The following is a 27058-nucleotide window of genomic DNA, read 5'->3' as shown; positions in this document are numbered from 1 at the left end:
CTTCCACAGTGGCTCACTCACATCCATCTCTCTATAAGGTTGCTTGAGTGTCCTCACTACATGGCAGCCAGTTTCCCCTATACCAAGTGATCCAAGAGAGAGACCAAGGCATAAACCACAATTTCTTTTATGACCTAAGCTTGGCAGTCGTATAATATCATTTCTGCTGGTGATGGCATATGTATCATCTATTGATTACACAGACCAACTCTGATACAATGACTACACAAGGAAACAAATACTAGGAGGCAGGGATCATTAGGGGCCATCTTGGAGGCTGGCTACCACATCACCTATATGCTGAAGCCTCCCAACTCTTGATACATGTCCTAATGTCTCCCCCTGAGTTTCAGTCACTTATATTAAGGTATCTTCTGGTCATCCTTTCTTGGATGTCCCATGAGCACCTCAAAGGCAACGTGTATAAATCTAAACTCTTCATTGTACTCCCAATCAATTCCTTCTCTAACACTCTCTTAGGCATAAGCTCTTCTAATGACTCAAACGCCCAAGCTAGAAGGTGGGATCATCTACGATCACTTTCCTTTACCAATTCTTCCAATCCAAACCATCACAGGTCATATCAATTTTACTTTCTAAATATTTCTGGTATCTATTGCCTCCTCTCTATACTGACTTTCATAGCCCTAGTTAACGAATTTATCTTTCACCTGAATCACTGCAACAGCCTCCAAACTATTGGACCAACATATAGCTGTCAAGAACCATGAAAGATCTCAGATTTACCCTACTCAGGCTGGATGCTAGCAATTTCATGGATGCTGACAGAATACATGAGACTCCTGGGTCAGATACGATGGACTTTATAACTTTCAGTAGAGCAAGTAGCTGGGAAACCACCCTTTTGTTCTGGATTATTCTTTCAAGGATGTTTGTATAGCAAGCATCTTTGGAAAATGGAGATAGAGACTCAAAGGGCAGCAGCTTTGCTTGCAGCCCATTATAAAATTATAAAATATTCAGGTTCCCTAAGCTCACTTAGGGTTTCTCACAGAGACAGAACCTCCACTTCATGTATAGCATCTGCCTGAGTCACTCCATGCTGTCCCTGTGATTCTCAAGAAGCAAGGAGGAATGGAGATGAGTTAGTACCTGATTCACAAGACATGCAGAAAAGTGATAAACTTATGGGGTTTGGCTCCCAACAGCAGCCAAAATCTAAATCAGGCCATTCAATGGTTCCCTGCACCTATAGAACAAAGTCAAGTTTCTTAAATGACACTGTCCACCTCTGCCCCTTGCACTCCTCCTACTTCCTGCCTCACAACATGGGTCAGAAATAACATGCAGCCCCTCAACAATCTGTGTTAATTCTTGCCTCTAGGTCTTTGCTTGGGTCATCTTCTTTGCCTGAATTTCCCCCCTCCCTTCCCTAGAAATTGTTCATCTTAAGCTCTGTGAAGTAGCTTCAGAGGCTCACATTCATTCTGAGTGTTACTGGGTTAATGTTTGTCTACGGGCACATGCGGCCAACCATCCTTACTCTTTAATGGACTCACAACTGTTTTCTTCTTCCCATAATTGGAATTGCCCTTTGTGTGATGAAAGTGCAGCCTGTTACAGTAAAATGAGTCTCCATGATTTTCTTGGCAACTTCTGTGGTAGGATCGGGTAAATACCTAATTTCTATTCTTACTTCTGGTTCTAGTTTGCCTGTCAGCTGTGCTGTCTCCCCAGCAGGCCTGAAGCAGCTCCATCTGGGTTCTGTTTCTGGTTGTTTTCACTATCTCAGAGTCAAAATCAAAGGCAGATTTTCATTTACAAAATAGCCATTCCCACCATAGGTTTATAAATCTCGAACTGGAGCCCAACTGCGTGCCTGGATGGAGAAGAGTAAGGTTTAGAATGGTGGCCCAGGGCCTGCTTGCACAAGACCATCTATTTCCACGTCTCCTCTCAAACAGAGCTGAATAAACTGTGTCACAAAAATGGTGTAACTTTGGATAAGACAGCTTTGAGAAACGCTGTGAGAAAACTATTGATATTAGTTCATTTCAGAAGTGAACCCTGGTGGTCATTTGACCATATTTTGAGAATCAACTGTTTTGAAAGAATTCTTAGCAACACTGATTTCATTTAACTCCTTTCTTTACTTGCTCCCATTTTGCTGGTTTATTTGTTGTTTTTTGGTTTTTCTGAGAAATGAAGTTAATAGCATGAGCCACCAGCCTGGCTCAGGGTAAAGAAAACTAACGAGGAGTGATAGCATAAGGCTTGTAAAGCACTCATGAAACTTGAGTGAAAAATGCTATATGAGATCATGCTTATGTGGGTGGGATAAAAGGTACAATCTTCCCATTTGGCACTTTCTTTCTGGTTGTGCGAGTGTCACCTTCTGGGGTATCTGCCCAGCAGACAGTGATCCTTCTTACTGAGGCCCCTGCTGAGATTTATAGGGTTGGGCTCCTGGAAACCATATTTATGGAACATAATTCTGGGCCCCATCTCCCGCCCCACAGGAATCTTCTTCCTTCCCTTGTGTATCTCAAGCACCTACGGCAGTGTCTGGAACATAGTGAGTGTTCAATAAATATTTGTTGAATCGATGGTCCTGGCGACTGCAATGATGGAGAGATCCCTCCTATGCTTGAGGCTGGGACTCCGGAGCTATGGGCAGCCTTGCCCCTTCTTGGGACTGAGGGGCAGGGGAAGGAGGAGACCAAGGAGACTGGCAGACAGATCTGGAGAGTGAAAATTTGGGCTGGCTCCCACTGATTCTCTAGTCCTGCTACCAGGCCTTTCCAAGGTCAAGCTGCAAACCACTCTCACTGAATACATTCCTTTGTCTGTGCTTACACTGGCTCCAGAGTGTTAGCCCAAGGAACGTAGAAAATTTGGAAGTTGACATGGCAAAATTCTAGGAGTGATTAACAGGAAAGTGGGTCACTCACATTACCATATGATCCAGCAATTCCACTCCTGGGCATATATCCAGACAAAACTATAATTCAAAAAGATACATGCACCCCTATGTTCATAGCACCACTATTCACAATAGCTAAGACATGGAAACAACCTAAATGTCCACCGACAGAGGAATGGATAAAGAAGATGTGGTACACATATGCAATAGAATACTGCTCAGCCATAAGAAAGAACAAAATAATGCCATTTGCAGCAACATGGATGGACCTAGAGATTATCATACTAAGTGAAGTAAGTCAGAAAGAGAAAGACAAATACCATATGACATCACTTACATGTGGAATCTAAAATATGACACAAATGAACCTATCTATGAAACAGAAACAGACTCACAGACGTGGAGAACAGACTTGTGGTTGCCAAGGGGAAAGGGGGGGTGGGGAATGGATGGACTGGGAGTTTGGGGTTAGCAGATGCAAACTATTACATATAGAATGGATACACTACAATGTCCTCTTGTACAGCACAGGGAACTATATTCAATATCCTGAGATAAACAATAATGGAAAAGAATATAAAACATATATATATATATATATATATATATATATATATATATATATATATATGACTGAATCACTTTGCTCTACAGCAAATATTAACACAACACTGTAAATCAACTACACTCCAATTTTTTTTTAAAAAAGTGGGTCATCACCAACAGCAGCCCCAGAGTGAAAGTAGGTTGTGACCTCTGGGAAATTCTCAGCGAGCTAGCTGCCACTCATCCCTTTCTCTAGAGGCTGTCTGTACTCACAAGTGTGTTCTGACAGTGACAGGACACTGGCTTAACACAGTGGGGACATGAAATGGTCAAACAATAAAAGCCCAGTTTCCACAGAGATATTTGATAATGTTATAAGGGAAATATTATGGAGCCCATATTGGAGCTCTAAAAGCATGGTCTCAGTGGACTTTTTTTTTTTTTTTACTCTCACCTCAAAATAAAGGCAAATAAACACTGTTTCTCACCACCATAGCCCTGGAGGCACTACGTTAGATCACAGCATGTCAGGAACAGAAAGGTGGACAAGAAGCTGCAATACTACTCAAATAGATCGTGGTCCTGTTCATCGGTAATTGGTGGAAGGCCACTCTGCAAAGCATATTGGAAGTGGAGGGTGCTTCCTAGGTTCTGTGCAATTAAGAACACCTTCTGTGGGCTTCCCTGGTGGCACAGTGGATAAGAATCTGCCTGCCAATGCAGGGGACCCAGGTTCGTTCCCTGGTCCAGGAAGATCCCACATGCTGCAGAGCAACTAAGCCCGTGTGCCACAACTACTGAGCCTATGCTCTAGAGCCTGCACGCCATAACTGCTGAACCTGTGCACCTAGAGCCCGTGCTCCACAACAAGAGAAGCCACCGCAATGAGAAGCCCGTGCACCCTGACGAAGAGTAGCCCCCGCTCGTCGCAACTAGAGAAAGCCTGCATGCAGCAACTAAGACCCAACACAGCCAAAAATAAATAAATAAAAATTTTAAAAATTAAAAAAATTTAAAAAAAGAACACCTTATGGGACGGATAAATTAGGAGTTTGGCATTAACATATATACACTACTATATATAAAATAGATAACCAACAAGGACCTACTGTATAGCACAGGGAACTATACTCAATATTTTATAATAACCTATAAGGGAAAAGAATCTGAAAAAGAATAGAGATATACATATGTGCATAACTGAATCACTGTGCTGTACACCTGAAACTAACACAACATTGTAAATCAACTATACTTCAAATAAAAAAAAAAAGAATAACGGAGTGACAGCTGATGAAGTTTTGGTATTTCAACTCTGAACTTCGAACACTTACAAGATAACTCATATTTTTCTGCAGTTAATGTTAAGTATGCTATGAAAAAGAAGCACAGATTGGTGTGGAACACAAAGAATTCAGATGACAAGAGAAAATTCCGGAAAGAATCAGGACCAAGACATTTCCCTTAGTCATGCCTAGTTTAGTATTTTGCTGACACTAATGAGGACCCATATTAGTGGCTGGTTTTGCTAGGTTAGGCTGCAGGAGCAAACAAGTAGGCTGCCTCTGGGACTTACAGCAGCCAAGGTTTCTCCCTCACACCTGTAACCTGTCTGCTTCAGTCTCTGCTGTAACTCGGCCCCTGGTCTTCCCCACTCAGGTCTAGACTGAAGGAGCAGTTTCTATCTGGGACATGCTGCTCGCATGGCAGAGGGAAGTGAGAGGCCAGAACCACACCGAGGCTTTTAAAGCTTCTGCTCCAAGAGGCACCACCACTTCCTACCCACATTTCATTGGCCAAAATGAGTCACGTGGCCAAGGCTGCCTGCAAAAAGGATGTCCAATCTCCCAGGGACAACTGCCGGGGTGGGGGGGCAAAGTCAGGAGGGGTGGTGACGGTTTTGACAATAATACAATACAGCAGGATTAGGTGTATTTCCAGAACCACACACTCTAGTAATGGTAGTCTGATCTATATAATTATGCTTAGGTTAACTGTATAGAAAACAGTTTACAGACTCAATCCGTAATGAGGGCTTGGTCATTTCTAATTACTCCTTTTATGGCTCCCAAAACCTAGGTATTAAAGACTCCAGCAGGTGCTAATAAAAACCACGGATAGACGAGGTGAACCCTAACTGGCAACTGCAGGATTCTGACAGTGAGGAAATGACTTCAATGGGATCCCTCAGAGGAGTGTTTCTCAAAGTGTGGTCTGTGCTCCACCTGCAGCAGAACGGCTTGGAAGGCTGGTTTCACATGCAGATTCCTGGGCTCCATTCTAGATATACTGAATCTGAGTTTCTAGGAGTGGGGCCCGGGAATCTGCATTTAACTGGCATTGTAGGTGATTCTGATGTAGACCAACTAGGGAGAATTGCCACCTCCGAGAACCTGCCCTCAGCAGGCTCCTGTCAGAGAGCGTTACACTGAAAGGTCCTGCCCTGGGTCGCTGTCCTGGTGCTGGTGTGCATGCCTGTACCCACGTGTTGTGGAATTTCCTGGGGAGTCAGGCAGAAGGAGGTGCTTTTTATGTAACAGTTTTTAATGAGGGGCTCTACCCTTCCTTTGAATACATTTTGGTTTATATCGTTCACTATTTTTCTCATAAGTCAACATCTGTGAATCATTTTTGTTATTTGTCTATTTTTAGAAATGAAATGTGACTACACTGAACAATGTTCTCATAAAAAATCCTCATAATAGTAACAGTTGTTCTAAAACTTATATTTGAACTGCTTCTCCTCAACAATGTATATTTGGAACCAAATCTGTGATGAAAGCTTAACTGTAAGTTTCCAAACCTGATTTTTTGGTGAGGTTTGCACGTTTTTCAATTTTTCAGTTATTGATCTCTAGAATGAAAAATGAAATTTCAAAACGTATATTCTGACTGGGCTTGGCCTATGCTTTTCCAGGGCTGCTTTAAAGAGAAAGACAGCAGTGTTCCGTGTGGGACAATTTGGTTTTAGAGTTGCTATTGCATTGACCTCGGCTGCTGCCTGGGTCATTAAATTCAATACACGTGTGCTGCCAATGAAAAGTTTCCTGGCCTCATTCTCCCTTAACTGGGCTGGGCTGGCACCCTGGTGACATAAGCTGCCCAGGCTACCAGCTCATTTTAGGGCAGTTCAACCTGCAAGGAGTTTGGTTAGGCTGTTCTGCTTCCCCAGGACTCTAAGGTCACCACTGCTTTCCAGAAGAGGGGACACTTAGGTACACACCTCTTCTAGGTCTATTCTGTTGTCCAACCCACACCTCACATACTAATTCCTTTCTAAACTTAGCTGAGCAAGAGTGTTCACAACATCAGGATCTCAAATATTATTTTTGAGTTATTTCTTCCTTTTTGAAGTTATGTCTACAATCAAAGTGAGGAAGAGACAGTTTACTTCAAAATTCAGTTGAGAGGAAGGAAGGGAGAGAGAGAAAGAGGAGAGGAGGAGGAGAGACTTTTTAAAAACTAAATACTTTATGGAATAAATATAATACCAAACAAAATGCTTTCTTAAAAAAATCAATTTTATACATCTTTCTATTCAGGCCAATGACAAACACAAAGGCAGATATGCTAGTTTAACATAACTGGCTGATTTTTTTATTTGTTTGTTTTGTTTTGTTTTGTAGTATAGTTTTTAGCACTTGTTATCATTGGTGGATTTGTTTTTTGGTTGGGTTGCTCTCTTCTTTTCTTTTTATTTTTAATAATTATTATTTTAATAACTTTCTTTTCTTTTCTTTTTTTTTTTTTTTTTTTCCTTTTTGCGGTATGCGGGCCTCTCACTGTTGTGGCCTCTCCCGTTGCGGAGCACAGGCTCCGGATGCGCAGGCCCAGCGGCCGTGGCTCACGGGCCCAGCCGCCCTGCGGCATATGGGATCCTCCCAGACCGGGGCACGAACCTGTATCCCCTGCATCGGCAGGCGGACTCTCAACCACTGCGCCACCAGGGAGGCCCTCTTTTCTTTTCTTTCTTTCTTTCTTTTATTCTCCCTTTTCTTCTGAGCTGTGTGGCTGACAGGGTCTTGGTTCTCCAGCCAGGTGTCAGGTCTGGGCCTCTGAGGTGGGAGAGCTGAGTTCAGGACATTGGTCCACCAGAGACCTCTTGGCTCCATGTAATATTAAACAGTGAAAGCTCTCCCAGAGATCTCCATCTCAATGCTAAGACCCAGCTCCAATCAACAACCAGCAAGCTACAGTGCTGGACACCCTATGCCAAACAACTAGCAAGACAGGAACACAACCCCACCCATTAGCAGAGAGGCTGCCTAAAATCATAATAAGGTCATAGACATCCCAAAACACACCACTGGATGCAGTACTGCCCACCAGAAAGACAAGATCCAGCCTCATCCTCCAGAACACAAGCACCAGTCCCCTCCACCAGGAAGCCTACACAACCCACTGAACCAACCTTAGCCACTGGGGGCAGACACAAAAAACAACAGGAACTACGAACCTGCAGCCTGTGAAAAGGAGACCCCAAACACAGTAAGTTAAGCAAAATGAGAAGACAGAGAAACACACAGCAGATGAAGGAGCAAGGTAAAAACCCACCAGACCAAACAAATGAAGAGGAAATAGGCAGTCTACCTGAAAAAGAATTCAGAGTAATGATAGTAAAGATGATCCAAAATCTCGGAAATCGAACAGAGAAAATACAAGAAACGTTTAACAAGGACCTAGAAGAACTAAAGAGCAAACAAACAGTGATGAACAACACAATAAATGAAATTAAAATTTCTCTAGAAGGAATCAATAGCAGAAGAACTGAGGCAGAAAAACGGATAAGTGAGCTGGAGGATAAAATAGAGGAAATAACTACTGCAGAGCAGAATAAAGAAAAAAGAATGAAAAGAATTGAGGACAGTCTCAGAGACCTCTGGGACAACATTAAACACATCAACATTCGAATTATAGGGGCCCCAGAAGAAGAAGAGAAAAAGAAAGGGACTGAGAAAATATTTGAAGGGATTATAGTTGAAAACTTCCTTAATATGGGAAAGGAAATAGTTAATCAAGTCCAGGAAGGGCAGAGAGTCCCATACCGGATAAATCCAAGGAGAAATACGCCAAGACACATACTAATCAAACTATCAAAAATTAAATACAAAGAAAACATATTAAAAGCAGCACGGGAAAAACAACAAATAACACACAAGGGAATCCCCATAAGCTTAACAGCTGATCTTTTAGCAGAAACTTTGCAAGCCAGAAGGGAGTGGCAGGACATATTTAAAGTGATGAAAGGGAAGAACCTACAACCAAGATTACTCTACCCAGCAAGGATCTCATTCAGATTTGACAGATAAATTAAAATCTTTACAGACAAGCAAAAGCTAAGAGACTTCAGCACCACCAAACCAGCTTTACAACAAATGCTAAAGGAACTTCTCTAGACAGGAAACACAAGAGACCTACAATAACAAACCCAAAACAATTTAGAAAATGGTAATAGGAATATACATATCCATAACTACCTTAAATGTAAATGGATTAAATGCTCCAACCAAAAAACATAGACTGGCTGAATGGATACAAAAACAAGACCCATATATATGCTGTCTACAAGAGATCCACTTCAGACCTAGGGACACATACAGACTTAAAGTGAGGGGATGGAAAAAGATATTCCATGCAAATGGAAATCAAAAGAAAGCTGGAGTAGCAATTCTCATATCAGATAAAATAGACTTTAAAATAAAGACTATTAAAAAATTAAAATAAATAAAGACTATTACAAGAGACAAAGAAGGACACTACATAATGATCAAGGGATCAATCCAAGAAGAAGATATAACAATTGTAAATATTTATGCACCCAACATAGGAGCACCACAATACATAAGGCAAATGCTAACAGCCATAAAAGGGGAAATCGACAGTAACACAATAATAATAGGAGACTTTAACTCCCCATTTTCACCAATGGACAGATCATCCAAAATGAAAATAAATAAGGAAACATAAGCTTTAAATGACACATTAAACAAGATGGACTCAATTGATATTTATAAGACATTCCATCCAAAAACAACAGAATACACTTTCTTCTCAAGTGCTCATGGAACATTCTCCAGGATAGATCATATCTTGGGTCACAAATCAAGCCTTGGTAAATTTAAGAAAACTGAAATCTTATCAAGTATCTTTTACAACCACAACTCTATGAGACTAGATATCAATTACAGGAAAAAATCTGTAAAAAATACAAATACATGGAGGCTAAGCAATACACTAATAACCAAGAGATCACTGAAGAAATCAAAGAGGAAATAATTGGCTGATTTTATACAGCACTTACATCTTTTAGTCTACAAGTACATTCTTAACTGATAGAGAACATCTAATACAATCATGTCTACAGAACTAGGAAATAAGTTTCTAAGACAGAAAGATTTCACGGACCCCATCTTTTATACCCAACCCTGGCAAGGTCAAGGAAGGAGAAAGGGAGGGAGGGAGGGAGGGAGGGAGGAAGGAAGGAAGGCAGGAATTTCTGCTTTGTCCACTTTGCCTCCCTTTTGCTTCCGCTGTGCTGACCTGGCCTCATAGCACCTCTCAACTGAATCCAAACATTCACATTTCTGTGTCCCTCCAATGATGGGCTCTCTTTCCTGTGGCTCGTAGATTCTGCCAGTTGAGCACAGCCAGATACATGTCATAAGATGAAAAGTATCATGCTGGAGGAACTTCTGGATCTCCAGAAGGTTGGTACAGAGAAGGACAGACGGCGGGGTGAAGTCTAAATTCACCCATCATTGTCATGGAATTGTCGTGAGGCTCCCCCACTGGAAAGGATCCGCTCCCTTTTATACTGACCGCAGAGCAACAGCTCGTTAACACGGCATCATGGCGAGCCACGCTAGTGGCAGACACCATGCCAACTCGGGGCACTGTTTTTTTATTCAGCTAATGTAGACTTAATTTAGTTTCTTGGGATTAGAATGTTTCAATATTTCCTTATAAAAATATCCCACTCTGGTTCTTGGGCAGAGCATCAGTTCAGAAAAGCTGCAAGGTTTTAGCTGCCAGTTTCTCTTGCATTCCTGTTTTTGTCTGTAATTTCTAAAGACTAGTCAGTAGACAAGGCGCTTTACAAATACACAAAGACAAGGGCCTGGCCCTCAGTCAGAAAAACACAACCCAAATGAAAATAATCCAAGCAGAAGCAGTAACAGACAGTTTGGGGGGAGGGCATTGGCTTTGGAAAGCGAAGTTTAAAGTATTTCTGTTTGTGTTTTTGTTTTGAAACGGGAGTGATTTGAAGGGCGAGGGGGCGGCCTCGTCCTGAGGTTTGCTCTGTGCTTAATCGACACAGGCTAGTGGTCTCAGGAGGTCACTCAGTTCAAAAGCAAAGTTGTTCAAAGTGACCCCCTCCCCCCAAAGAAACTGCTTTCTATGGTAGACAGCGTCTTTTTTTCCAACGGCTTTGTGGCTGACCTCAGCTCCCCAGACAAGTGTAGGCTTCAATAAGATAATTGCTTTCCAAGGCATTTTGCCTCCCCCATAGAAAATCTTCTTGAACACGGAGCACACCTCTACAGGGAGGAGACCACACCTGAAGTCACATCCCTAATTGGTTGTTTTATTTGCTTTCATCAGAAAGTTCTACTGACTACATCAAGCAAAAGTCAGGCATTTAACTTCCTAGAAACAAGCCAGTTACCCGGCACTGTGGCATAGTCAGTTAATCCAAGACACATTTTTATGCAAACCTCAAGTTATAACCCACATATGGTGGCAGATCATTATCCTAAGACTCTAAATTGAACCAGTTATATAGTTGGAGGTGGATCTATCATAATCTGGAAAACTTTTCTTTTACTGGTCTATTTTAACAAGTAGGGAGGAAATAAAACTCAAAAAGCATAAACTGTTTTACATTTTGAATTGAACTTTGATAAAAATGGAAATACTCCAAAATAAAGAAATACTGGCCAAAAAAAAAAAGGAGAGAAAGATGCAGACAGAAATAAAGTAGAAAATGTGGAAATAAAAAGGTTCTGTTACTGCTTTTACATTTCCTGATTCAGTTAAGTGGAAAAGGCAGGATATACAACTATGTAGAGATATTATCCCTAATGTGAGAGAGAGAGAGAGAACAGGAAGGCAGAGAGAGACGGAGACAGACAGACAGAGGTAGAAGACTAAAATGAAATGGGTCAAAATAGACTCCAGGGATTATCCCTGGGAATTGGGATTATAGGTAACTTTCAATTGTCTTTGGGCTTTTTGTGTTTTCCAAACTCTCTGCAGTGAGCATGTTTTTCTTTAACAATAAAAGTCAATAAAATATTTTAAAAAATTGTTTCTGATTCAAAATGCAATGATCTTTAAACTTTGAGTCCGAGCACATGAGCTGATAGACTTGAGGGTTGTTAAAAGTAGAGTATCTGTACTAGTGCACCCCCCAGGCCCAAAGGAACAGGGAGCACGCACACACACTCCTACACATTTTGTATGCAGCTCACAGATAGATATAAAGACTTTTCCAACCTAAACATATTTTAACAGTTCCAATGCCCCAAGCTGCAGTAACAGGTGATAAAATATTTAGTGCCGACCTCCTGCAAATTATTACCATCCCCATCAGTGGACACCATCTGCAAGGTCAATTCCAGTTGTCCACAATGCATTTGCTTTATACCTCATGTGTGCCACATAATATGAGCTTAACACAGTAGGAGCTGATGTGCCCTGTAGAAGCCAGGTTCACCCTGGTGTTGGCTTTAACTGCATTGGTTGTTTCAGGAGCCCTGATCTCTTGATTCTGTAACATTTCAGTGCCTGGCACAGCCAGAGCTGGGAGAGTGTGCAGAAACTTGCTCTGGACATCTGTTCCATTCACATCATGAAGTTGGCTTGGTCTCCTCTGCAGACCTTTCTGTTTCCTTGGCGTTTGCCCTTTGGATCACTTTGTGGATAAAAGATACCCTCAGAGACACACTCCAGAGAGTTATCCTGGCCTGCTGCCTAGAATTATTCACTCCATTTGAAAACCCTTGAATTTGAGGTTTATTTAGAACAAGAGCCTTTCCACAGAAATGCAAATACCTTAAAAGGGTTCTGACCCACTGGTCTTTCAGACCTGAGCATAAACCTACTTGATCAGATTGCTGCCCCTCCAACACCTAGACAGCTAGATTGGGAATTGGAAATTTCGATGAAATATACAGGGAGCTAAGTGGCCTGTAGGGATGGAAGGATGCAGCTTGAAGAGTATGGCACAGATGGGCCCTTTGACCCCGGGGGGCTGAGGGAAGAGGCACACATATGTATTAGGGCAGGAGCAGAGGCAGCCTCCACTCTCCGCAAACCTCTGACCCTCCCTCACACTCAGAGGATGACTTTGCCTTCCTCCACAGACTTCCTCAGCTTCCTGCCAGCAACCCAGCCAGTTCTCCAACGCCCTGCACCGCACCCAGCCTCCCCTTCTCCCAGCTGGGCTCTGCCCGCCCTCTGCCTACTGGATCCCAGCTCCGCCGCCTTCCCAGCCACCTCCCTTAGCTCCTTCCCCTCGGTCTCCAGCATCTTCCACTTTTCTCTCTCCACTGGCTCCTTCAACCAGTTTTTTCACCTCGACAAACACAAAATGCTCTCCCTAAACCCACCATCCACGCCCACCATGCCCCCTCTCAGCCGGGTATCTGGGAAGGGCTGCTTGTCCCCTTGCTTTCCACGACCTCACCCTGATCCCGTTTCTCCTGACCCCTCTCTCCTCACCCAGCGTCTCTCTTCTGCTCACCTCCCCACTAGGAAACTGCTCTTGCCCGAGTCACCGGTGACATTGTGACGAAAGCAATGGGAACTGCAGTTGTTGGCTCATGACCTCCCCAAAGCCTTTGACCCTGGTGACCTCTCTGCTCATTAACTCTTTTCCTTGACTTCTTTGGTCCTACTCTCCCTGGGTGACTCATCCCCTCTCACTATCCACATGCTGATGACTCCTGAGTCTGTACTTTCAGCCCAGACCACCTTCCTGAGCTGCACCCCCCTGGCACCCATCTGTCTACAGGAAAACCCACATCTCACAGACATGTCGACCAACATTTCCAGGATGGAATCCATCACCTTCTCTCCCTCCCCCACCAGCCTGTCCTCTTGTGTCCTGGGGATTTGTCCATGCAGATTCTTCTGCTTGGAGAGTACCTCGTCCCCTTGACCCTCTGACTCCTCATCCTTCAGGTCTCCGGTTAGTTGTCACTTCCTCTGGGAAGCCTTCCTTGATATCCTAAGTCCGAGTCAGGTGCTACTATGATTGCAGAAGCTTCCATTTGTAACTTTATAAAATCATCTATCCTTGCCACTGAAATATTCGCTCCTTGATGGCAGGGATCTTTCAGTCTTGTTCATTCTCTCTCTTGGCCCAGCATGATGTCTGGCATACAGAATCCTCAATAAAAATGCATTTATTTGAAAAAAATGGAAGAGCCCATTTCCAGCATTCAGGCAGCCAGAGAAGTAGGGGAGGAAGGTCTCCTTCCCCTTCCTAGTCCCCCTCCAATAGTTTCTGTTCACAAGAGCCAGCCTCCACTACCCTTTGCCCGACTCTTCAACCTAAACATCAGCCATGCAGACTTGTATGTGCCCAGCCCCACACCTTTTCCACCACAGATAACAATTTTTTTCTACGAGAAAATATATTCTTTTTCCTTAACACTGACTTAAAATGAGCTTTTAAGGTGAGGACTATCTCTACCATATGTAAATATGGATGACTCAGCACAAATACATTCTAGGTTGGTTCTTCCAAGTAAAATAAATAACCTTGCCACAGGATAATTCTTAAAAGCAATTTGGTTTATGTCTTAGCTTTTGTTTTCCTTTCTGGGGTCTAACTTTATTAAAGAGAAATGTTCAATTCTAATATGGTCATTTTGAAAAATTGTTTTTAAAGTTCCAAAATGCTCAATAGTTTTTCCTTTTGCTTTAGCTGGTTCTATTTTTTATAGGTCCAAATACATATTCATTGATCCTTTAATTAATACTTGTGGCTAACTTATGAAAGAAATATTTTAATGAGTTTATACAAATGAGTCATATCATTTCCCCAACCGAAGCCACAACACACAACACCCTGCACTGTAGGACATCTGTTTGTCTCTTTCCAAAGGTTTAGAGAGGGATTTTAAGAGCAAATTTGAAATAACAGAGCTACACTCACCACTGTGTTGGCAGAAGTGCCGGGCTTTTTCTTCCTGGGCCACTGCATAAAAGGGTGCCACCATTCAGGAGGTCCAGCTGAGCTGTCGTGTACCTTTTTAAACCAACGATGGGGACAGGGGACATCATGGTATCTTTTCACCAAAGAAAGGTGTTCACTGTGGGAATAATAAGAAAAGTGTAAAGAAACTGGATGGACTAAGTGGTCAGTGGGTAGACAAGTTATTCTGGTTGTGTTTGCTACCATTGGATAAGACTTGTTCTTTTTTTTTTTTTTAATGCTTGGCTTATTTATTTATTTATTTATGGCTGTGTTGGGTCTTTATTTCTGTGTGAGGGTTTTCTCTAGTTGTGGCAAGCGGGGGCCACTCTTCATCGTGGTGCGCGGGCCTCTCACTATTGCGGCCTCTCTTGTTACGGAGCACAGGCTCCAGACATGCAGGCTCAGTAGTTGTGGCTCACGGGCCTAGTTGCTCTGCGGCATGTGGGATCTTCCCAGACCAGGGCTCGAACCTGTGTCCCCTGCATCAGCAGGCAGATTCTCAACCACTGCGCCACCAGGGAAGCCCAAGACTTGTTCTTGGTATCACGTGAATGCTCTTCTTCCCAACAGAACTTTCAAGAAAGTGCCTCATCACACTGCTCAGATAAGCACGGCCTGCTAGCCCCAGTTTCGGGAATGCCTTATGAGCACTTTTGTTTCTCCTTCACTTTTCATGCTCATTTCGTAAGGGTTTGCTCTTGACCTGAACCTGCTTTCCATCTATCATTTTGTCCTCTGGGGTAGGCAACTGTATGGAGTATAGATTGGAGCTTGGGACCCTTCCCTATTTCTCCGTGTCCCTGGGATTTCCCCCCTTCATCCCGTAGATCTCTGCTGGAAGTTTCTCTTTAACTCCCACCACCCACTCATCAGGAAGGAAGGCATCCTGTCCCCTTTGTTCGAGGCGGGAGCAGCTCTTTCTGTCTTCCTCGGCCCCCTGCGCCGTGCTGAGGGTGTATTACGTGCCCCATCAATATTTAAGTCAGTGTTATTCGGTCTTGTTTGGGGACTACCAGCATCAGTCTCACCTGAGAGCTTTTGAGAAATGAAAAGTCTCAGGCCTTGTGCTTAACCTACTGAAGCAGGATCTCTGAGAGTGGGGCCCGGGAACCCGTGCTAACAAGCTCTCCAGGTGATTTCTATACCGAATGAGCATCACTTAGCTGACAGAGGGGCAGAGATGGGAGATTATTCACGCTCCTTCTAGGAGGAGGGCGTCAAACACCCTGGCAGCAGGTTACAAGGCTCTCCCGAGGCCCTAAACAGACAAGTTTCTGAAATCGGCAGCAAGGATTAAGGACCAAGTTTTACCAGCTGGGAGGTTTCTCTCGAAAGTCCCAAAGTTTCTGTTCTTTTCTCCCACTGCACCCTTTTCCCCATAACTACTCTATAGCAACCAGTCTGGTGTGCTCATTGTCTGGCAATGCTACATCCTTTGCCCATGTGTGGGTTCCTGAATCTCCAACAATCTAGCACTGACCACACCCTGTGTCAAGGCTTCTTTCTGCCAGCAAACAGATATTTATTGAGCACTTGACAATGATAACCGCCCTCCTCCCCTTGCAAACCTCTTCTTCCCACTGCTGCCTGTTCCCTGTGGAACCCCTGCCTGGTGATTGTCTGATCCACAGCAGGGCACTCAGTCTCCGAAACTTAGAAAGCGAGAGCTGAGGGCCCTGAGCAGTCTCATCTCTCATGATTTTCAAACCGTTTAGTAAAATAACCAGATTAGAGCACCTACACAGAAAATGAGACAAGACAGTATTTTATTAGCATGAATGCATTTTGGAGTTAAAATGAAGTTAAATTGTAGGTTAAGCAATGAGTATAATAAGGCTATCATGACCCCCCAAACTGAAGTTAGATGGATAAGAGCAGTTGGGTCTGCCTCTGCATCCAGTTTATTTCTGGAATAGTTGGTTGCACAATATTGAGGAAAAGAAATCCTCATTCAGATAAGTGGTTGCACATGGTAACAGTTGGGTTTTTTTTTTTAAAGATAACTTTCCTTGCAAGCTTGAGATACTCTTCCATTAGACAGATGGCAGAACAGCTTTATTCCAAGGTTTACCCACAGAGAGGTATTTGGAAGGCATTATAATGAACATGCTGGCAGTCTTCAGTTAAAAATTTGCACATCATATCTGTATCCTTTTTTTTATACAGTTGGAAAATTTTTTAATGCAATTTCAATCAAACGTCTGTAGAAACTCTAAAAACCTCTGCAGCCCTCAGGGCTCTAACAAAGCACAAGTCACTTCACAGATGAGTGACTGAAGTCACTTGCTCAGGTCCTGTGGCCTTTCGGTGTCAGAGCTGGCTGCATCTCATGTCACCTGACTCCTGTTTTTCTTCTATGTTTCACATGGGACATCCAAGCCCCCACCTGCACCCTCCCTCCACCCCCCGGAGATTCCAAGTGCCTTTTGCTCAGGGCCGAATCTTCCAGAGCAGGAGCTCTGTTTATCCTGCTTAAGTGAATTACAGAATGGAAATTCCCCAGAGCCATCTCTCATCTTGGGCTGGAGAGTGCCGGGCAGGAATGAAGATGCTGCTAAGTGACTCCGCCTCTTCCCGGTGTCTGCCCCTGGGCTGGCACACACAGTCCTCTTAAAATAATATGGTTGCCTTTCAGCAGCCAGGGATTGGCATGCTGACTGAGCTCTGCTCGGCTTTTCTTTCATCAGGCCTAGTCCCAGAAAGCACTTGCTCATTTAGATGGACTGCATCTGGCATGTGCTCAATTTAGCTAACAAAGATATTATTCTAGCAATGTGGGGGGCGGGGCAGGGAGACGGGGCAAAGAAATGGTTCAGTCTTGGAGGAGAAGCAAATCGATCCTGGCCACTACAGATGGCCTCAGGTATCACAGGCTGCAGCTCACATACCCTTGCTCTTAGCAGCTCACTGTTTGGAAATTAGCACCCTGAGGAGAAAGCCTTATTAGGGTGAGGGCAGAGGGTTCTTGGAGAAAAATGGAACTGTTCTACCAGGCTTACCCTTTCATGAAGAAAGGTCGAGAAACCATTTCTCTCCTTCAGCAGCTTGCCTTCTCCTTTCACCTCAGAGGACGGGCAGCAGCAATTCCTCCGGAACTTACTGAGGCCTGGTGATGGGGTGTTTCCCCTGCTCAGAGCTGAAATGCTGCCTACCTCCACACAACTTTGGAAATTAAACAGGTGTAAGGCATGTCTGTCATTAGGTGAGAGAAATTCAGTCATGTAGGCCCCAAACAGCTCACCCAATAAAGGCCCTCAGGTCTCCTAGCAACTTGCTGTGCTTGGATTTTCCACCTACTTTTGCAAGGTGGAATTTAATTAAAATATATATATATCTGAGGGCCCTGTCAGTAAAACCAAAAGAGCTGGAACTTAGCTAGAGGTTTAGCTGACATTGATCCCTCTAACTGCCTCACTTTATGAGGAAAACTGGCCCAGGACTGATCGTGATTTATTCTTTACTTCCTGGTAGAATTAGAATCAAATTGAATGCTTTAATATTTTTGTCTTTCACAAAAACAGTAATAAATCTAAGAAGGCTGCATGCTGTTATGTTCAGGCCTAATGTAATCACCCCACAGAAGACACTGCTGGTTGCTTCCCCAGCATCCATTCTCTTCCTCCTTGCCCAGAAATGATTGACAATGTGCTCGGGTAAAAATATTCATATCCCCACTCTCGTACACATGTGAGCAGCCATACTACCCAGTTCTGGCTAATGATCTGTAAGCAAAGTCTATGGGATGGGGTTTTTCATGAAAATGTAACAGACTCAGAGGATATGGGAACTTTGCACATCCTTTCTTCTGTCTTCTTCTTGGTTGGAATGAAGGCTGGAGGCAGAGCAGCCACTTTGCAACCAGAAGGATGAAACCCTCCCACTAAGATTGGTGGAATAGCAGATACAAGGGGTATGGGTCCTTGACGACTACCTTGAACAGTTGTAACAGCCCTTGACTGCCCGCCTCAAACCTTTTTCTCAGCTGAGCAAAATAAAATCCATTTGGTTAAGACTTTGGGTTTCTCTTAAAGGCAGCTAAATGCGATTCTAACCAAAACCCTTTCAAAACACAAACTTCAGACCATCACTTTAGGCTAAGGAGTGTTCCTGTCCAGCTGGTAGACAGAACAAAAATCTCTTTTCTCATTTCATAACATGAGGAAATTTGGGGGAGTGGGAAAATATAAACTGAGTAACTCCGCTCCAGCTGAATCCAATTCTACCCCTCAGCCATTGACTACCTGAGCCTTCAGCAGCATGTGGGCCATTGGCTACCTCCTCCTCCTTGGAATTTTCTCCTTCCTTGCTTTTGTGACACCACTTGCCATGCTTTTCCCTCATCGTGTTGGCCCACTTTCTGCTCTCTCATGGGTCCCTCTTCTTCTGCCTGCCCCCTTAATGCAGATGTCTGCCAGGTTTCCCCTTCTCTTAGCATCTCACACTCACGTGGGTGGTAATCATGTTTACCCGCACATCCATTCTAACTATGCAGTATTGGGAACTAAAATGGTATCTATTGACATTGGATCAAGTTGTCTACAACGTACTGCTAAGAGACAAACGGCAGCTCCCAAGAGAAGATAGGCTGTTAGATTCCTTTTCTGTAAAGTAGGAGGAAGAAAAGCATATATTCATAGAAAGAAATATCTGAAAGATATTAAGATGTTAATGGTGGATAGGTGATGGGGTTAAGGGTTTAAAATCCTTAATTCAAATATGAAATTAACCCTTTAATCCCTAAGGATTGAGAGGAAGTAGAGATTGCTTCAATAGATTTTCAGTCATTTCCAAATTATTTTTCCTTTTTTATTCCATAGGTACGTTCTCACTCTTTAGTCAATCATCCATTTATTCACTCAGCGAGTGCCAGGTGTGTGAGGAGCATGGTAAAAACAAACCCAAGGTGCGAGGTGCTCTCATTTAAAAGAGATGGGGTATATATTATTTCCTTTTTAAGTTGATAAGAGAAAGGGTATCATTTGAATAATCACATTTAAGGGATTTTCTGGGTAGAACACAATATGTGCTACACAGCAGATCCCCCGGCCTCTTTCCTGACTGAGCACCAGGCATTCTATCCAGGTCCTGGGCCGATTGCTGCTACATAGTCCCTGGAGACTTTCCTGGACTGGGGCTCTGCCCCCAGAATCTGCTGGACCTGTCTTCTTTGGGTACTCTACAAGGTGACAGCCCCAGGATGTTTTCCAGCTTCTCTGATTAACTGTAAGCCCTCCAAAGTGAAAAGTTTAGAAAAATTAGTATACTCTAGAGCTTGTCTAGCTCTAACTTTGCACTTGCAAAAATACTCAGGTGCCGGGCTTCCCTGGTGGCGCAGTGGTTGACAGTCCACCTGCAGATGCAGGGGACACGGGTTCGTGCCCCGGTCCAGGAAGATCCCACATGCCGCGGAGCGGCTGGGCCCGGGAGCCATGGCCGCTGAGCCTGTGCGTCCAGAGCCTGTGCTCCACAATGGGAGGGGCCGCGACAGTGAGAGGCCCGCGTACCTCAAACAAAACAAAACAAAACTACTCAGGTGCCATAAGACAACTCTTGCCTACACACAGAACCAGATGTAATGGTGACAGCCTCAAACTCCTTCCCTCCCCCCACCAAACCTACAAACCTGATGGCATCTGAGCCTGGGCTTTCCACCTCCCCTCCGCCTTTCCTGTTTATAATCAATCCCTCCTCTTGTCCCCCGGAATCTGGCTTCTTGCCTCTTCACAAATCTCTCTCCATTGATCATCCTCGTTCTCTCCTGTGTCTTCAACCTCTTTTTCTCTGGACTGGTTCTTTCCCATCAGCATTTACACACTCTCAAAGTCTCTTCCGACTGGGGAAGCATACTGAAGCGATTGATTGTGTTATAAATTTTGGATGAGGCTGGAGCTCTGTGCTGTTCAGGCTGTATCTTGCGCATCTAAAAAAGTGCTGGGCCTTCTGGGGGTTGGAGGGCCATTAGCAGATTGCTTTTTTACTGAACATTCTACAACATGTTTTCAATTCTGAGATCTCCCTTTAGTTGCTGGCACCAGACCACTCCCTTGTGGATCAGCACTTGGTTTCTCTGGAAAGGCCTCTGGTTCCTCATGTGTGCAGCGTGGCTCCCCTCCCACGGCTGAGCAGTTGCTGATGGACAGAATGGACGTGGACAGAATCTGCCAGCAGGTGCTGTGTGCGGCACGCCGGTCCTTCCTCCACTCAGAAGCTTCCTTAAGCCTGCGTCTTCAGGACATGCTGGCTCCATGCGCCACCCGTCCTTCAACTTGGAGGGGCAGGGTGGGAGGGGGGTCTGTATATCTCGTTCCCTTTAAATGGGGGCCACTTAAACGTGTGTTTGTGTCTAAAGAACTAGAACACATCCTTGGTGTATAAGTGGGAAGTATTTGGAAAACTGGCTAAAAACGTCATAAAAATTATTTCCATTTTCTGAATATAAATGTCCATTAGCATTTTTTTATCCATCTTTTGGAAATAAAGCTTAATTTTTTCACTTGATGAGTGTGAGGGAAATCAGATACATTTCCACAAAATCTCCTTCATGTACCTGGAATGAGAATTCGTTAGCCATTGAAGAGTGAGAAGGGCTTCACTCAGGTGACCCTCCTGGGAGCTTTCGGGTGAGCAGGAGTAAAAATTTGGGTTAGAAGTTGGCCAAGCCGCAGAGTTTTTAAAGAATCTATCATAGGGCTTCCCTGGTGGCGCAGTGGTTGAGAGTCCGCCTGCCGATGCAGGGGACGCGGGTTCGTGCCCCAGTCCAGGAAGATCCCACATGCCACAGAGTGGCTGGACCCGTGAGCCATGGCTGCTGAGCCTGCGCGTCCGGAGCCTGTGCTCCGCAACGGGAGAGGCCACAACAGTGAGAGGCCCGCGTGCCATTAAAAAAAAAAAAAAAAAAAGGATCTCTCATGACCTCAGTCTCCCAGGGGCCTGTTTTCTTGGAAAGCTAGAAACCCCCGTAACTGTTGAGCCTCCCCATCCACTATCACCACGGGGTGTTCCCCAGTCAGCTTGCCTAGCACCCAAGGCTGAGGGAACCACAGCACGAAGCGGCCAGCTTCCACGGGACTTTTGTGAATTTGGCTCCTGACATTTTCAAAAGTGTGAGTGCTCATCTCCCCATCCCCCCATGGGCACAGCACCCCCTGTCCCCACCCCACCACTGGACCAGATCTCCTGGGCACCACTGCCCCCCTCCCACTGAAGGATGCCAACCCCACAGACCTGGCAAATCCTGCCTGAGCCGGTCTGCTATTGTGTTCAGTTGTGTTGAATGTCAAGACAGGTCTGAGAAAACAATTAGCTTTGACAGACACCAGGAGAGGCCTGCGAGAAGACCCCTGCAGTCTGTTACAGAGAGGTGACAGCTTTGGACAGCGTGCTTGTTTATCCATGTCTCAGGTCAGTGTGTCCATGTGTGTCTGTGTGTGATCTTTTTGCCTTTGCCCAGAGGTGAGTATGGGCTTTATTGATAACAAGTGATTCTGACTTTGAGGGTATCATGTGTGCATAACCTCTGGTGTCTGTTTGTCCAGGTTGAAAGGACACATATCGGTGTCTAGTCATACACACATTTTGACCCTTTCCTGCAGCAGCTCCATTTGTTGGAAAGGGAAAGCAGTGCCTGGATATCACATTTTTTTTCTGTCTGCTCTCTGATCCGTCCTCTGCACCGTCCCACTCCCTTTTCGAGTTCTCCCTTCTGCATCAAACTGCCAAAGTCCACTTTGTTTTTAACTCCAGCAGGGGACTGACTTACTCTATGTTTTTATAGTAAGAAACCCTGTTGGTTCTAGCACTCCCTACTGCCTGCTTCCCAGATGAAACTTCCTTGGGGCAGAAGAAAAGAAGAATCAGCCTCCCTTGGCTGCACAAATAGATGTGACATTCAAACCCAGAGCTAAATGGAATTCTTGAACGTTTGCAGGCTTGTGCAATGACCTATGAAGTCAGACTCTAACATTTTCTGATTAATCACTTGTGTGCAGTAACTTTAATACTTTGAAAACATGAAAGAAGCAAAGAAATGAAATCCTTTGCCATCCTGGCTACCTATGGAGATTTACTAAGATTCTGATGAGGGTTACCTTCCTCTGATGACACTGAGATCTTTTCTTTGTAAAGAACTGCTGGCAACTGAGGATTTTTGCGAACAGAATTCAAAAGGAGGGAAATATTCCGTGATGGCGTGACTCTGAGCCTAGCACAGCATTCACTGAATGGCTGCCCCATCAGGTCAGCATGGAGACAGAGGAGCGGCATTTGTCAAATCTGAAAGCCGAGGGCAAGGGGGTTCCAGAGCGGAGGAGGCCAACGCCATCAGCCGTCTGTCTATGCTAGTGACAGCCACTCTGCCAATATTAGGTGGTAAGTGGGACGCTCCAGAGCTGAAGGAGGAGAATGGGAGGAAACATAAGGGTAGCTGAGAGTGTTGGACATTCCAGAAGAGGGCTGGGGAGGGAAGGGTTTCTGGCAGGTCCTAACCCAGTCCTGCTGGTTTGGATGAGAAGTGGGTTTTCTATATAAGCTGACCTTCCAGGGGTGGGAGACAAGAGAAGAGAACCCTTAGCAAAAACAGGGTTTCTGATGTAGGCGCAGCTCAGTCCGGGGGGAGCTGCAGAGCAGGGGTGGAGGTGGGGCTCCCTGAAATGAAAAACCCCCCAGTGGTCACAGCCTGAGTGGAACCCAAGAAGCCACTTGGCCCATGAAACGGTTCCTCTTCCTGCCTGCCACACTGAGGGGATTCTCTTCCCAGGTAACATGGTAAATTCCCCTGTAATCTCAAAATGCAGGTAACATCTTGGCCCCGGTGAGAAATGGCTGGCTTCATGTTTCCCCCAGTATGATTTCCTGTACATCCAGCGAGGGGCCCTGCCCACTCCCCTGCAGGGCTCCGGAGCTGAGCTGAGAAGGAAAAAACAAGGCTGATTCATGTTTGTGATTAACTTCTCACCTAATGCTGTAATCCCATCCGTAGCACTGGCCCAGCTGTCAGTGCTGAGCTGGGAACTCAGCTCTTGGGGGCGGAAGGGCGGGGTAGGCTGCGGGTTCTACACCAGCCTGGGCTCCAGCCACCCTGCCAATGTCACCTTCTGCGGGCTGCGTCTCCGATGTCCCCTCCTTTGGGGATCCCTTTTTCTGCCTCTGCCATTGGATCTTTGTCTCCAGATTACCCTGTGTCATTTTTTAAATTTGCACCTCCTGCGTAGTATTGATACTTGCCTTCCCTTTAAACCTTCTGAGGTGCCAAGCCCAATACCAGGCGCAGGTTTAGGACTCAGTGACTCACAATGAAGTGAACGGAACGGCATGGGATGCCCGCCCCTGGAAGACTGCACTGGACAGAAAAGAAGCCCAAAGCAAATGCCGCCCCCTCTCTCTCGGCTGCAACTCAGCTGGCCTTGCCGGCGGTGCAGATGCGACCTCCCTCTGCTTTTCTCAACAATAATCCCAGCCCCTTGTTATGATAAACTACTTGCTCCTTGCTCGCAGTACATTCAGGAACTGGACGGCTGCCAAGGAAAACTCAGGAGCAGTGGTAGGACTATTGAAATAAATTCATGGCCTATGATAAATACAGGAAAAACAGTGCCGGTTAATAATCTTATATGCCAACAAAATCCCATGGTTATTTAAGAGGAGGAGTTTTTACATAAATGTATATGATTTTAAGTAATGAGACTTTTTTTTTTCAAGCAAGCAATTTACAACCTATTTAGCCAAGTAGATGCTAGCCCTTCAAAGTGGATATCAATACTGTGGGAAGTTACGACTGCCTGAAACAGCTCTAATTCCTCTTTTCAGAGGTCTTCAGAGCTAAGTCCGGAAGGAACATTAGTTACATTACTTGATAATGTGCTTTTTGGTTTCAAGTCCCAAATGGTCTCACCCAACTTGATTACTGGACTGATTCACCAGACTTGGCTCTGAATTATTTTTGACAGTTTCCAAAAATTAAATCCACCTTAAAAAAAAAAAAATCACTGCTACTTCTCAGGCATGCAAAAGAAGGGACTGTAAGTTCTGGAGTTCCAGAGAGAGATTCCAAAATTGTTCTGGGCAAGAAAAATGTCAGTGTCAACCTCACAGGTGACCGCTGTAAATATGCAAGTTCTGATTTCTTTGTTTGAGGATCTGTCATGTCATTTTAGAATCAGAGTTCATACCTACTTATTCTGTGCAGACTGTCATCAGGTTCGGTTTGCACAGAAGAGTTGACCCGAATCAAGGAATTTAAACTTTGAATACCAGACTAGCTATGACATTTGGATCAGTGGGAGCCTTTGCAAAACCATATGAAAACCTGAGCAACCCACACGGGTGTTTCACCAGCTGGCCACCCTGCAGGAGGTGCATGGAGTGAAATAACTAAAAGCAGCCTCTTTACTTCGAACCTGGCATAAATCACCCTGATTCGATTTCAAGGGGGTGGGGTGGGTGTGCAGGAGTGACTGGCCAGCCCCAGCATTCAGTGGCCAATGGAGAACCTTGGTGTCCTCCCTGTGGTGTTTAGGGCTGGTTTTTGCCTTCAGGACAGCAGAATGTATAACCCACTTCCAGATGAGAGTCCAAACACTCCTGGCACTAACTCTGTGCTTAATGCAAAGCAACCCACAAAAGCCTGGTTAGGAGGGAGATCCTCTCCCTCAGAATAGCTCTCCCAGGCTACACACCTTGGGGATGAGCTGGGCAGAAATTTCTGTTACCAGGACTTCATTCATGTTGCCCCAGGAGGTCCATCTCTCTTTTTTCCTCTCCCTTTTTTTTTTTTTTTTTTTTGCCTCTCCCGTTGCGGAGCACAGGCTCCAGACACGCAGGCCCAGCCGCTCCACGGCACGTGGGATCTTCCCGGACCGGGGCATGAACCCGAGTCCCCTGCATTGGCAGGCGGACTCTCAACCACTGCGCCACCAGGGAAGCCCTTCCTCTCCCTCTTCATCTCCCTCCTAAGAATTCTAATTGAATGAGAGGGTGGTAACTTACTGTGTAAGTCCCCACTTGTTTGCGAAGCTAAAGATCTGCTTCCTCCAACCCCCAGCCCCATCTAAGGCAGTGGATGGAACTCCCAGCAAGTCCAGGACACCCCCAGCCTGTAAAGCCCTGGTTCTGGCATCTACTCTCTAGACAGAAGGTGATATGGGAAAGGCCTGACTCCAGGGCTTTCCGGTTAGTAAGACTCCAGCTGGCTCAGCTTTGACGTGTCATTACCAGAGCAGGCACACACGCTAACACAGCTGGGGGAAAGAGCCTGCTGGGTTCTTCCCTCGCCACAGGGGGACACATCGGCATAGAGCTCAGAAGAGGGAGGACGGTGAGGGAGAAGAAAGGTGTGGTGTATACCCAAAAGTGGCCTTGGCTGTGAAACCCATAAAAGGACATATTAAGAGCTTTGTGGAAGCTCCAGTGCCCAGTAACCTACACTATAACACAGGCAGGTCTATGGCAGGTCTGAGGCAGCAACTCTGTTGCCCACTGTTCTTTAGGGATGTGACTGAGGTTCTTACCACTGTGCAGGGTCCATGGGTTTAGTGGGGAGCAGATAAGACTGTGGCCCTTGAGCAGCTTCCACTCCACTCAGGATGATTATAAGAGCCTGGATTCTGAAGCCAAATTGCCTGGGTTTGAATCTGGGCCCTGACATTTTACATACACTGCTGTGTGTCTCTGGGCAACTTAGTTTAAGTTTTCTGTGCCTCCATTCCTCTTCTGTAGAAGGGTATAAAAACAGTACTTGCCATATAGGGTCACTGTGAGGATTCAATGATTTGAATACATAACCAGGCTTCGAACAGAGTTGGACACATAGACTGCACTGTAAGTGGGTTAGCCATTATTACTTGGAGAGAGAAGACCCATGTCAGAAGTCAGAACCCATAAGGAAAGGCCGTCTGTGAGGCTGTGCGGAGAGATTGCTTTGGAGTTGGAGAAAAACCAGGGCTCTGTGGGGTTGATGTAGGCAGCACAGGCTTCGAGGGAGAGGTGGGGACCTCAAGGTTCTGAGTCAGGACCTTGAGGCATGGTCTCTTCTGACCCTTGTCCTCTAACAGAAGCTGACCACCCATGACTATGGGCCGCCACCCCACAGAAGGGCCTCCAGCATCTTTTCCCAAGGCTCTGATGAAAGCCGGGGATCCCTCCCCCCGCCATGCACTCTGCTGCTCATCTCCCGACCTGGTCTTTTGGCTTCATCTTTGATTCCTGTGCTTGTCCACGTGGTGTTGAATCAGGTGAGAGATGTCAGTTTGGGTCAACAAACTTTCCAACAGGTCTATTCTGAGTAAGAAGCTGGGGCAAGAAAAGTGAGCATCAAATAATATTAAATATTGCCCTGAGGGAGCTCCCCAGTCTGGTGACAGACAAGGAAACAGTTTTCGAAATCAGTGTGTTGAGAGTGGTTGTGCTGGAGGAGGAAAAGGAAGGCT

Source organism: Mesoplodon mirus (genome assembly GCF_964341445.2).
Source record: "Mesoplodon mirus genome assembly, chromosome: 5".
In the NCBI taxonomy this organism is placed as follows: Eukaryota; Metazoa; Chordata; class Mammalia; order Artiodactyla; family Ziphiidae; genus Mesoplodon; species Mesoplodon mirus.
Note: the sequence above shows the minus strand (reverse complement) of the source record.